Source organism: Drosophila bipectinata, chromosome 3R, assembly GCF_030179905.1.
Source record: "Drosophila bipectinata strain 14024-0381.07 chromosome 3R, DbipHiC1v2, whole genome shotgun sequence".
NCBI lineage: Eukaryota > Metazoa > Arthropoda > Insecta > Diptera > Drosophilidae > Drosophila > Drosophila bipectinata.
In genome coordinates, this window is record NC_091739.1 from 16,034,918 (window position 1) to 16,046,902 (window position 11,985).

Consider the following 11,985-nt stretch of genomic DNA (forward strand, 5'->3'; position numbering starts at 1 on the left):
TTTACTCTCTCCGACGAGGATTACACTGTGAAAGCGATTTCTTTTTGGAAATGGCTACCCGAATGTCTGCCAAACGGCTGTCAATGCGCTTAAATGTCACTCTCTGTGGCATCTAACTCGGGTCACCTGTAAATCTAACTATAACCTCCGCCTGCACGTGGTTTGCTTTATGTTTTCTGTATTTTTTGTGTGGGCTACCATGAAAGCGAATTGCTTTTGACAGCTTTCCTTTTTTGAGGCCTGAGTGGGGTCAGCAATAAAGCATTTTTATATTTAGCTAATTATGTTATTTAATAATGCACCTGATTGGAATTGAATGTATGATGAGGTGGGTATAAAAAAAAAACAAATTAAAATGCCACCAAGAGCTTTCTATAATTAAATTCTTAAATAATAAATGACACAGGTCCAGAGGGGGTAACTTCAAAGCGAGGTAATTGGTTTTTTATAGAAAGTTTACAGGTATATTTTTAAAGGTCTCATTTATAGTAGCAATTTTTAGAGGTTTTAATGACAACTGGAAAATAATTCCTACAAGAAACATTTAATGAGGGTTTGATAAATAAACTAGAATATAAACTTAAAGCCAAAGGTCTGAAATTGAACCGCACTCAAAGCTACAAAGTCTTGAACGCCTGAAGGACACCCTCTTAGCCAATCGTATAATTGCGCTGGTTGTAAGGCACGAGGAAAGCAAAAGGAATTCCCTTCGCATCGAAAGGATCCTAGGCACTCCATCCACTTCCAGGTCTTGGGGTTAACTGCAGCCATGTGGGACATAAAAGTGCCCGGGCACCATCAGATATATGACTCGGCCCATGAGTTTTATGTAGTCCCCGACCCGCAGCCACTTTGTTTATGGCCTAGAAGTCGGGCCAGCAATTCTGATATATTAAAAACTTTTTACAACAATAAAACAGGCAGACTTTCAGTGCTGTTTGCATATGTTTATTGGGTCTCCCCGCAGCATAATTCAATATATTTTACGTAGAGAGCTGTGCTTAAAGGACCCGACCCAGGCTGCTATTACGACGGCCTCCTGGTGTGATATTAATAGCATTAGAATAATAGAAAATGACATGTCCCCTGCCTGCTTTCCTTTTTTCCGCTGCCGCTGTCAGTTCCCATTCCCGAGGACTTCCTGTCGTCGTTAGTGATGTTTGCCTGTTGCCGCCACGTGATGCCCTGAATAGCAAAGTCAGATTTGAGAGAAATCAGGTGAAATCAGCGCAGGTTGTCTAATATAAGTCACAGCTAGTAATTGCAGCACTTCAAAGTAAAACTTTATAGTCACTTTTTTTCAGCAAACAGGAAGGAAATCAAGCTGTGTTTTCCCGCGAAAACTAATTACAATTCTCGCCGAGAACAGGTGAAGCTTAAAGCCTGTCATCCCACTGGCAGTTATTAAATACGACAATGGTTAGCCGTAATTGCATTCTTTGGGGCAAGAAGCAACGTAATTTATGCAATAACTTTGTCAGTGGCAATAGCATACGGAGTGCGCGTGTGTGAGTATATTAATGGATTCATTAAATTTTCACTTCCAAACGAAATGGAAACCTTTAATAGCATTTTGTTTCACTGTTGCTTCAATTAACCCAATAACAGCAGCTGGTAGAATAAAGCTCGGAGCCCAAGATATTAATTAAATGATGAAACTTTTAACTTTACTTCTGTGATAATGATATTTGGATCAATAAAGTAAACGATCGAATTTCTTAAATAATAATTAAAATTAAAATCTGTTGATACACCATGGGTTAACAGTGTCGGTTAATAAATAACTCTTTAATCAAGCACATTCAACCAAAAAATTTACCAGACAACGCAGGCGGGCTTAACAGTTCGCCAAAATCACCACAGAAGCACCCTCATGACGCGCGAAAACACGCATACTTACGCACTTTTCGGCAGCCTTAATGTCAAGCATACTTTTCTGCGCTGAGCAGGCACGTAAGTTGTTGCTAAGATGTTGTTGTCCTGGTGCTAGGAGCCGGCAGAAAAAAATTGCTTACCTTATGGATAAGTACAGATGAGATCGCAATAATAAAACTGAAAAGAAGCACTTTAGTTCATGAAGGCCTCACCAAAATTAATATTAAAGGCAGTGCTATTCTATTGGCCTCAGTTGTAGCAACAAAAAAGGGGAATGGAAATGGTCGGCATAGTCTGACGCCATAAAGATAATTGGCAAATCGACGGATGATATCGCCTCGAAAAGTTAAAGCCTCAGTAGGTGCTGAGCACCTACTTTAAGTTCAGACATCATTATGGATACTTTACGGCTGGTGAACATCTGAATATGTCAGCTGCCGGAATATGTGAAGGTTGAATGGGCATCGAATACCGCAACTATAAAGATGGAGGCCCCGTTGAGCATATTAATTACTTCCAGTGGTCACTTCGCACGTGTGTGTGTGTTTCATGTGGTTGGTGCACTATACACACATTTATTCCATTACCATAGGTCGTGGGTAAGTTTGTTCTGTGCATATTTCAGCAGAATATTTGGAGCTAAGCATATTCAAGACAAGTTCTGGCAGATTCCCCTAAACTGGCAAACTCCATGAATGATATGGCAAACATTCTGACAGGTCGCTGCCTTTTTGATGGGCAACCCAGCTGCGGCATCACTGAGTGTAATGGACATAAAGCTGTAAACTGGATTGCTCATGTGATGTCTCTAGCTGGTGGTTTATACAAAAACTTTGGCATAATTCTAGGAATGGATTTTTAGTTGTTTTTTGGCAATAAACTAAACTTCAGGTCATAAAATTTAAAAAAAATAATAATTTTTCTTTAAGTTAAACGGTAAAAGTAAACTATTTATATACATTAAGGAAATTTATATTAATCAGTTTTCTAAATATTCATAATTATACTCTTGCAAAATATTGGTCAAAAGTATTCAACGCCGTGAAAACAGCTCCGACCCTACAAAGTATGTATGTATGTTCTCGATCAGGATCTCAATTTAGAAATCGTTTAAGGTACTCTGCTTGAGAATCAGATGAGATTTGGGGACGATATAGCCATCACTGTGGACCCTGTAGGGGAAAACCCCATTTTCAAGGGATCCCGTCAGGAAAAATGGACAAAAAATCTTAAAAATATTTTGTCTCAGGATTTTGATACAGAATGGTGGAGAATCGATCCAGAAATCGTTTAAGGTACTCCGCTTGAGAATCGGATCAGAATTGAGGAAGATATAGCCATCACTGTGGACCCTATAGGGGAAAACCCCATTTTCAAGGGATCCCACAACAAAAATGGACAAAAAATCTAAAAAATATTTTGTCTCAGGATTTTAATGCAGAATTGTGGAGAATCGATCCAGAAATCGTTTAAGGTACTCCGCTTGAGAATCGGATCACAATTGGGGAAGATATAGCCATCACTGTGGACCCCAAAGGGGAAAACCCCATTTTCAAGGAATCCCATCACAAAAATGAACAAAAAATCTAAAAAATATTTTGTCTCAGGATTTTGATGCAGAATGGTGGAGAATCGATCCAGAAATCGTTTAAGGTACTCCGCTTGAGAATCGGATCAAAATTGAGGAAGATATAGCCATCACTGTGGACCTTATAGGGGAAAACCCCATTTTCAAGGGATCCCATCAGGAAAAATGGACAAAAAATCTTAAAAATATTTTGTCTCAGGATTTAGATGCAGAATGGTGGAGAATCGATCTAGAAATCGTTTAAGGTACTCCGCTTGAGAATCGGATCAAAATTGAGGAAGATATAGCCATCACTGTGGACCCTATTGGGGAAAACCCCATTTTCAAGGAATCCCATCACAAAAATGAACAAAAAATCTTAAAAATATTTTGTCTCAGGATTTTGATGCAGAATGGTGGAGAATCGATCCAGAAATCGTTTAAGGTACTCCGCTTGAGAATCGGATCAAAATTGAGGAAGATATAGCCATTACTGTGGGCGATATAAGGAAAAACCTTATTTTCAAGAGAAACTTTTATTTCAAAAATCTTAAATTTTTGTACTCAAAGAAATTGGTTTTATATTCAAGTTTTAATATGGATCGGCCTTCTTTATGCGACATTTGCGACAAATATCCAATCTTGTTTTTTATTGTAAAACTTATTGAAGTTGTTTTTAGCCGTATTGCACATTCTAAATTTTACAAATTTATTTAAAAACGACAACGTAATGGCGCCAAAATATCGAATACAACCTAACGAGTACAAAGGTAGCTTTTATCTGATAATCTTACCATTTCCGGTAGCCACCCTCGAAAGCTATATCTGGAAAAGCTTTGAAATGCTCGGAAAATTTATGGTTGATATGAAACTAAAAGCGAGAGCTTTTTCCGTTATTTCGACTTTTTCAAACAAATTTTTTTATTTTATAGTTTTTGAATGTTAGCTTAGAAAATCTTTAGGTAAGTCAGATTCCCTAATGCCCTAATTAAGAACTATTCATATAATTAAGAACTATATACATACATAAATCCCGGCAGACAGCTTTTATTCTTAGCTTCATAATATTTCAGTTTTTTGTTTGTTTCATTAAATAATAGTTATATTTCAAAATCGATTCTAATAGGGTTGGTCATAAGCTGTCGGGATTCGCCTTTCCACAGCCACGCCCACAAACCAGCCAGGACTCAGGACGTGACCCGTGTTGAGCTAATAGAGTTGGTTTGTTTTTGCGCGAGCTCGCGCTTTTGTGTGACACGACAAAGAACCGGGGATAATGAGGTGCTGGGGTCCTGAGTCCTGAAACCTGAGCCGTGAGTCCTGAGCCCTGAATCCTGGGCCGGGATTCGAATGCGCCTGCAGCTCTGCGGCCGGCAAATGCATTTGCCCATTGGTCGCGGCCGCCTTTGATTTGATTAATTGATGCATTAAGCTCATTTACGCATAATTAATGCCACTTCAATGTGTGTTTGAAATATTTTTTGCCGCTGCCGTTTTTTTGTGTTGTGCGAAAATGATTTTTTCATGCTGCGTTGTGAAATGCAGCATAATCAGGAATGCCAGTCGTGCGACAAATCAGCAACAACAGAAAAACTGATTTTCCAGCCTCAGGGCAGAGGATGGCAGGAAGGCAAAGGATAGGAAGGACGAGGGCGACTGCTGGAGGATGGGGAAAACTGAGAAAAGAAAGAGGAAGAAGCGGAAGTACAAATTCAACATCTTGGCATGTTTGTCTGTTGACTGACAGGGGAAAATGTATGTGTGTGTTGGGTGTGAGTATGAGTGTGTTCTGGGCTGAGACACAGTGATGGCTATGAACTATAATATTTACTAAGAATTTGTGTAAAACTATAAATATTTTAAGAACTTTTTGAAGGGAAGTACCGGGTATAATATGTTTAGTAAACCTTTCCTTTTCTGTTTTATTCACATAACTATTAAAGCCAGTATTAGCATCACTGTTATCCGTGGGAGACATACAATGTCCTCTATCTGTTTGCAGATATAGATAAGATGTCGCCCATTCCTCCTGTGTGCATACGCTGCATATGGCTTCGGCTTTGGGTATATCTGAGCTACCTGAAAGCATGGAAGTTGCAGCTACGTGACTCCTAAAAAAAGCCGATTTCTTGAAGTTTTTCACGCAGCAAAAAAAATAAGAAGCAGCGGTGACAAAACAGTTGCCCATGGTAATGCGAAAACTTTTCTATTTCTGTCCTAATTTGGGTCATTTCCTTAAAGTTGAAAGATTTTTTAGCCATGTCTTGGAGCGAAAGCAATTACATAGATAAGATCGGCTCATTTCAGAGGCTCTAAGTCTGTTTGCCAAGTGCTGAGAATTTCGCTTTTCACACTTGCGATAAGCATCGGCCACTGTCACTTGCATTATGAATTTTGCATTTTGCATGTTGAGGCCTTCGTGCATTCGGGTTTCGCTTTCCTTTTTGCCCAGTGACACAGATTGATGCTGGCAGCTGATTAATTTCAATTTCGCCCCGTAATTCCAGCGCCCAGTGCCAGATCCTGACCGAAGTCTCCTGTTTGGAGGAATATCCCAACCCCTACTCCCTAGGATGTGTCCCAAAGGGTGCCGGCGGAAATCAGGAAATGCAAGGTGCTTTGGCAGTCATTGAACTCTAAGTATACACGAGGGGGTCGGCTGGGAAATTAAAATTCTTATTAAACCCAATCTCCCACACAAAAATAACACGCAAAATAATACTTACTGTAACTGTATATTTTCTTAAATTTTACTTACTTAAAAATGAATAAATTCTCCCTTGATAACTCTCACGAATCAGAAACTCATAAAGTAAACAAAACAAAAATGTGAACCTGAAACCAAAGGTATTTACAGATAATTATAATTATCGGTTTAGAACTGTGTAAATGAAAAATCTTTAAGTCTTTTATGTAATGAATTATTGAGCTTAGAAAATATAAAATAACTATCAAATGAAACAATACAATAGCCTTTGAATGAATTTTTGCCTAAATATACACACGTTTCAAAACTTTTTTAGTCCACCCAAGTTAGACTGAAATGATTAGTCGAGGCTAATAGAGATCAAATGAATTGTAACTGAAACTAAATCCAAAGCTAATTATGATGAAGCAACTCATTGGGATGACTTGATTTGTCTAGCCTTGGTCATTTCTCGTGAATAATTTGTGCATATCTCTTTTTTTAATGTTTAAAACATGGATCATTTTAAACATGGATCCCAGATTCTCATAGCATTTCTATGATTGGATATAATTTTATACATAATTTCATTTTATACTATAAAAATGGAAAATCGATCAAAATTTTTTGTTTGCTATTTATTTACAAAAATGAAACTTAAATGAAATTTTTAAAAATTTCAATTATATTTTAAGTTAGTATTTCTGCAACATTTCTTATTCTTACTACTATGTGGACAATAAACAAACACAGGAGCGGGGGCATTGCAAGGAGTTGATTCGGGAATGCACGAGAAGTTATCCCCAACACCTAACATAAATGATCTTGAGATATATTATTTACGTTATATTTAAAAAAAAATTACTTACAAAGCGTTGGTCTATCCGATCGTACGGTGTATACAAAACACATCAAAAGAAACAATACAATAGCCCGTGAATTCATATTTGCGACTGAAAATATGTTTCTATGAAGTGACTTATATAGTCAACACAAATTAGTCGGGGGTGATTTGAAATGCATCAATACAGTATCCGCGTCTAATGGAGTTTAACGTAATTACGTAATTAAAAAAATTAATCTCCTTGAAGTTATTATATGATGAAGAGAAAAATTCTACTTGGAGAAGAAAAAGAAAATAGAAATACATAAAATTTGAGTCATCGGAAAAGATGGCGAGTTCTTTGACTTTGTGCAGTTGAAAAACTTTGGCGTCTGCCGAAAGTTTTATGACAAATTTTTGTGATTATGCAGAAGCTCTAAGCCCAAGCCCCACAGCCCAGGAAATTTCCTATGCATTTGTTTGCCGGGAATGCAAATTAGATTTTAAATAGTTTTCGGTTTGGTGGCAGGGACTTCTGGTGGGGGCGTGGGGCATCATCGGAGATCAAAAGCCTAATGCCATTTCAATTTGTCTAATTAAAGCTCAGGCTACTGACAGCTGGACCCCAATGATTTTTTGCAACTTCAACCCTTAAGTGCGTGCGGCTTGACTTTCGCCCACACTCTTCGAAAATCGACCCAGCCCCCTTGCGACCACAAAAGCAACTAATTAAGAAATTAAAATAAAAAAATGGTCAAAAAAAAAGGCAGAGCAAAAAACGGGCGAATGCACTTTGCATGCAAATTTTGTAAAAAATTTAACACAACACAAGAGCCTGCCGGAGAGTGCAGCGGTGAAAAGTGCAACTCTTGCACAACTGCCCCTTAGCCCTGGTTGGCCCATCGCCCCACCTGCTTCTTGCAGCCTCAACCTTTAACCCTTCAACACTCTGAAGCCCTTCAGCCCGCCCCCTTCCGACAGACTGCAGTTACAAAACGATGACAATGACAAAAAATTGCATGGCTACAGAAATACCTTAAAGGTCTTCGAAAAAAGGAATGCCTGCCGCCGACGAAGGGTTGAGATAGGGTCCTGGGAATCAGGATTTTGGGATTGGGGTTTCTATGGAGGGGTGGAGGCCCAACAAAGGGCCATCATGGATACCTGCTCAGTCGGCCTTTCCCCCAAGCCAGTGCCCCCCTTGGAACGACAAATTGCAAAAAATCCGCAGCCTCGTTTTTGGTTTTTTCCCCAAACTGTGTTTTGTTTTCAAGCTTCTTGTTTTTTTCGCATGCAATGCAACGGAAATGTGAATGCACCGTAAAGTGAAGCGAAAAATGCACTTGAATTTTCCTATTTTTCTCTAACTGTTTAATCTGCTCCTCTTTTTTTCGCCCTCATCTTATTTTTATTGTAATTTTCGAAGGCCAAAAAAACGAGTTGCAAAAAAAAATGGAAATTAAAATGAGCGCCGCAGAACAAGGAACAAGCGCAGGGATCATAATTTTCCACCGTCTCTCTAAGCGGTCCCCACCAGAAAGAGGCGGCGTCGGGCAAGAGGCGTGGCATGTGTATGTACAACAACAAGAACCACTGCAGAAGGGCGAACAACAATGTAAGCGCCCACGTACCAACGCCAGTGCTAAAAAGGTTCACTCAGAGGCTCTGGTTTGTCGGGGATGGTGGACAGAGGGGCGATGTCTGGGGAGGCCGAGGGGTCTGAGGGGGCGACTTGTTAGCGGGCTGCTTGTTCATCAACAATGCAGCGTTGTCGCCGTTTCTTCTTCATCTTCTTGCCTGGGAGGATTCCATTTTCCGAGTGGGAGCCAAAGGGGGCAAGCACACGGGTTCTGGTGCCAAAAGCTAAACCAGATTCACAGATTCTCGGATTAAAGCCCAGCCAAATTCAGGGCTAAGAAACTGCAGCCAACATATGGGCATATGCTCTAACCAGAGGTAGCCTAATAGATCGAATATCCTTTTCCCAGGATCTCATACCTTTGGAATACTTTCTAATCTATTAAGTAGATAAAGATAAAGATTCTAAACAGTAAATAACCAGTAAATACCTCCAGAAACATGTCTCTAATCCTTTAAGTCTGATATCCAAGACCCATCTGAATTTTAATTAATTTCCAGGGTATCCTTCGACTTTTCTCATTTAAGCATACTTTATTTTTTATACTCTCACCCACTCAGTGTGTCCCTCTTCCACAGCCTCCGAAGCTGGTGTTGCCGAAAAAAGAAGAGTAAAAATTAAAAGAATTTTTGTTAAAAGCGCTTCAAGTGGGTACTACCATGTCGTTGTCGTTGCTTCTCCAGGATATTCCATCCATCTACCTGCGCCTGTATGTGTGTCTCTAGTGGGCATGTGTGTGTATGCGCCGCTTGACTCGAAACACCTCCTCTGCATGTGTGTGAGTATGGGTGTGGGTGGTGGCAGGTGGTAGGTGGGGACTCCTCACCTGAAATACGGGTGCAGTGACACGACGACAGCTCCGACAGCTTCGCGCTTTTGGCTTTGACGTTTGCTGCTTGATTTTCAGCTGTAGCTTTTAATTTTTATTTTAATTTTAATTTTTTTGTCCGTTTTTTATTTATGCGAATAATTTTGTGGGTGACTGTGGGCGCGTGTATGGATGCATGAAGAGGTATGATGGTTTGTTGGTCTGTCTGTGACAGGCCTTTTTGATTTGAGGTGCCATCGGCGAATTCTGAAGTACGGAAGCTCCCCTTTTTTTGGGAGCTTCCATCTGAATATGACCTTTGAAAGGCTATTATTTGATTAATCAATTCCACACATACCAATAACATTTGTTTTTTAATCTCTATGTATGTGAAATATACAAAAATATTGAAACATATAACAGGATATCTCATTGGTTCATGCTCGACTGCAAGGAGCATAAAAGTCATTCCACATCCCAGCTCTATTTGCCCAAAAGGATTTTTTGTGATTTTATTTTGATTTTAATTTTGTTGTGGTTTGTACTTGGCTTTTACGTATACGAGTCCCCACCTCCATAAGCACTTTCGCTGGCATTTGCCTTTGGGCCACTGCGATGCCACGGTGCTTTGGTTTCGGAGCTACCTGGCTTAGCATTTTAGCGATGCATAATTAATCTGCGAGGGGTGCCAGGCGCTTCCCTTTCACTCGTCTCGCGCCTCACACCACTTGCCACTTCAATAAAATATCTTTTATTTTATTTTTAGTGCAGCTTTTCAGTGGTGAAAAAAATGTTTTCATGTATCTGATGATGCCACGTTTTGTGGAGCGCTGTTGCATGGACTGAGAATGGCTGGGACTGGGGCTGGTTCATGTAAAAGCGCAAAAATGTGACGGGCACGCTCGAGTGCGGCACTCGTCTCCTTTTCGTCCTTTCGGGCCAAAAAAAGAAGCAACAAAAAGTACCCTCCTCACAGCCATGATGTGTATTGTTTGTCAAACAACTTGAGAGCCGAAAGCTGGTTGCTGGTGTTCTTACCTGAGGGAAATACCTCGCCGTGCCTCTTTCAATGGGGGTAATGACTTATGGACTCCCCCGGATATCATCTGCCTCGGATAGCAAGCTACCGAAGTTTATCGCGGATTTTCGCCAGCATCTTAGGACTGGCGAGGGTTAGCGCACAAAGTCTAAGGATAAGCCATGCATGAGCGCCTTGGCCATTGTTGCGTGGCCTTTTTAATTGGCCAGCCGGATGTCGGGTTAATGTTGCTGCAACAATCTCTCCTTTTTTTCGCGCATTTAATTATTCGCCAAAGCAACAAAACAAAAGCTAACGCATTACATTTTTAATTTGAGAGCGGAAGGAAGGCTGGCCCGAAAAAACTGCTTAATTTTCAGGAGTGTTTGCCTAGATTATTTCATTAAATTGACCAGACCAGGCCAGAGACGGTCAAAGGACAAAGGCGCCCGCTTGAGGACAATGCCAGAAAGTGGGGGCAAACAAAAGTGTTGAGCAAAAAGTTCGGGCCCAGACTCCCAGGACTCCTTCAGAGTCCTGCCATAAAGCGCGGCTGGCCAGCTCCTTGGCCAGGCCAAGGACTCTGGTCCGAAAAAGGGGGTGGAACGTGCACTTAATTAAAGATAAGAATTAACTGCTGATTAGTAGTTCTTCTTTACACTTGACACTGTGTAGTCCTGCCACTAGTCTTAGTCCAAGTCCGAGTCAGAGTTCGACTCCTAGTCCGGGCACGTCTTCGTCCTGGCGTCCTGCCATCCTTCTACTATGCCAGTCTAACGAGTTTTTATTTTTCTTTCGCATTGGTTCTTCATTCCCAAAAAGTTTGTCTAACGCCCCGCTGCTCAGGGCTTCCAAGGACCTAATGTACCCAACATGATTTATGCACCCACGCCGCCAGGACATTCGAAGGATAGGTTGCATTTGCCGCCCCCATATACGTTAATTGATGTGGCAAAGTGTAGGCTTTCGCTCGATATCCTTACTTAAGGTATAATTGAAGTACATTCTAGATTATGATTTATTCTGTTTTTTATTTTATTACGAATTTTGTGGGTCTTAAGGTCTTAAGTCCTTTAAATATTTTGTATTTTATGTCGAAAGAGTATTGAGTAAAGGGCTATTATTTCATTCTCTTTATTTTGTATAATTTAATGCGCCTACGTGTTAATCACGGCAATTAATGTACGCCTCCGCCCTGACTTCCCCGTCTGACACCCCTTCCAGCAATTGTCCTGCGAACTGCGAACACATCGTTCAACCCGAGACAGATACGCAGATACAGATACAGACTGCGACCGAGTTCGAGATACAGATGCAGACCCATAAATATCTGGCACTTGCCAGGCACGTTCGCTTCACAGAAAAACTTTGGTTGGCACTTGGCTTAAATGCCTCATTTTCCAGTCATTAAATTCCTTGGCCGCCCGCTGACCAATTTCGATGGCCATAAAGACTTGTAAAAATCTTGGTAGTGGCACAATATGTTCTAGGCAGCTTATTATTGACTCTGTGTCTCGATTTTAGACAAGTCCTGAAATATGTTGACAATGGCGCCAGCAACAAAGGCTA

The 11,985-nt window shown here is 40.5% G+C and overlaps 1 long non-coding RNA gene across 4 annotated transcripts; it reads right to left on the reverse strand.

Annotated features, from left to right (window-relative positions):
- Positions 1-1,170: 1,170 nt before the first annotated feature.
- On the reverse strand, positions 1,171-7,118 carry LOC138926468 (uncharacterized). 4 transcript variants are annotated; one of them, XR_011443015.1, is made up of 4 exons: positions 6,998-7,118; positions 6,201-6,938; positions 1,901-2,052; positions 1,171-1,185 (listed from the first exon to the last, which is right to left on the reverse strand). It is a non-coding gene; the product is annotated as an uncharacterized lncRNA (long non-coding RNA). The 4 variants fall into 4 exon arrangements; XR_011443016.1 differs by lacking the exon at positions 1,901-2,052; XR_011443014.1 differs by lacking the exons at positions 1,171-1,185; positions 1,901-2,052 and adding an exon at positions 5,104-5,118.
- Between the last annotated feature and the right edge of the window lie 4,867 nt (positions 7,119-11,985).